This window comes from Etheostoma cragini, chromosome 21 (assembly GCF_013103735.1).
Source record: "Etheostoma cragini isolate CJK2018 chromosome 21, CSU_Ecrag_1.0, whole genome shotgun sequence".
Taxonomy (NCBI): domain Eukaryota; kingdom Metazoa; phylum Chordata; class Actinopteri; order Perciformes; family Percidae; genus Etheostoma; species Etheostoma cragini.
This window is the reverse complement of record NC_048427.1, coordinates 18,283,398-18,285,554: the sequence shown is the minus strand read 5'-3', so window position 1 is coordinate 18,285,554 and position 2,157 is coordinate 18,283,398.

Sequence of the window (2,157 nt, the reverse complement as noted above, 5' to 3'; positions counted from 1 at the left end):
GTCAAGAGTTTAGGAAACTTGTTAAATGTATGGTGTCTTTGGATCCAATTTGATCCCTTTTCAAAAGGTTTCTACACCAGAAATTTGGGTTTCTTTCCAACAAATTGTCCAAAAAAGTAACTTGGATGGTTCCCAACAACGCTCCTCGCAAGTTAAAAAAATAATCAGTTCACTACTTTCATGGAATTTGTTTTTGTTTTTTTAAATTATAGCATTTGGAGAAAAAAGTAATTGATAAAAGAACTGAATAAAATAAAAAGAAAAAGAAAAAAAAAGAAGAAGCAAAAGTCAATGAAAGTGACTAAAATGTGGAGACAAATGCCAAACTAAGTGACAAAAATGCCCCAAAAATGACAAAAAAATGACAAAGAAAGAAAGAAAAAAACACAAAGATTTCAAAAGGCTCCGAAAAAAATTGACAATTGTTGAAAAAGTCACGAACAAATCGGGGGACAGCCACAAAAGGGTTGAAATAGACCAAAACGTTGATAAAAGGTTTTTCATCTGAAATTTTGACTGAAAAAACAAATATTTGCAGGTTAGCATGACCACAACACAAGAGATAAGAACAGATTTTTTTTGTGCACACGGAAAACAGAGAGCTAAGTGACCGCGAGGAGATGTACACAGATTTTGACAACAGGTGTATTAGATGAACATCCTGTACTATACCTTTAACAAAGGATCCAGTGGTGCCATTCCAACATTTTATTGTCTTCACTGCAGAGAAATTGTTTTCACTTGGTTGCGGGATGATTTCCACTAGTAGCCAAGGAGGACTTGGAGGATTAAAAAAACATGATGGACTCTTCAGAAGAGGTTTAGCTTTGTGGCAACTCATTTGGGAATGCCTTGAATGTAACGGACGTTATTTTCTATCAAAAAGTTACTCACAAAAGCTTTAAAGCGCCCTTATTCTTCTCATTTTCGGGTTCATAATTTTATTTATAGGTCTACATGGTTTCATTTTAAAAAAAACATCATATTTTTGTTGTACTGCACATTGCTAGATCCTGTTTTCACCCTGTGTGTTTAGGTCTCTGTTTTAGCTCCAGAGTGAGACACCTCACTTCTATCCTATCTTTTGTTGGGAGTTGCACATGCTCAGTAGCTAGATAAGATCCCATCAGCTAGATAACTCTTTCTCCAGCTTTGGTCAGTCCAAGGCAGAATTAGCTGGGAGACTTCTAGACAAGGGCCACTTGTGGAATACTTGCACAACAGGGACAAGAAGTAGATCTTTGGGAGATTATGGTCAACTAGTGGCTGTTGGAGCAGTGTTTTGCCATTTAGAACGATCTAGCATGTGCTACGGTTAGTTAGCCACCTTGCTCGGCTAGTGACGTAGAACGCTGTGCAGATGTTGAACAGCTCACCCAGAGACTGAAGGCAGAGGACATTCAAAAACCGGATCCCACTCAAAACAACAGGGATAGCTTTTTCCAAGTGTGTATGCGTGTGGAAGCACCAGAGACACAAAATGAGTAAAACTAAATAAATTAAGATTAACTGTATCATTGGAGGGCTTTAGTGACTACCTTACTAGAGAACAGTAAGCCTATCAACAAGGTTTTTTTTCACAAAAATGTATATTTGCTAATATGTCGGGTTCATGTCAAGAGATTAACTTTAGAAGTTATTTTATTTTAAAGTAACTCTGAGGAGCCCTTTGTGGAAGATCTCTGTACTGCAGAACACAGTCTTCATTTATCCAGATTGAATGGCAAATTCCTACTTAGTTTTTACTTAAGGTGGTAGAAATATAAAGGCTTTGAGGGGTTTGGGCTGTGGTACATTAACATTCCTCTTATGGATTGTAAACCCCAGGAACACATTTAACTTTTTCCTCAAAGACTGCTGAAAGACATGCTGAATGGGAGATTGCATTGATCCAGCAGGAGTTTTCAAAGGCTGGCACTTTATCACAGCAAAGATATTGCACAAAACCAAAATAATGCAGAATTCATTCTTTATTTTACATAAATTACACGACCCCCAGACCCCATGCATCCTCTTCATACAGAGTACATGTATAAACATTTATTGCACATGAAACTGTTCAAACGTAGTAAAGTTCCTGTTGAGAGAATCATGCTGGCCAGCATACAAGGACATCAATGAAAGAAACACAAAAAGTGTCTCATAATACTTTTTTTT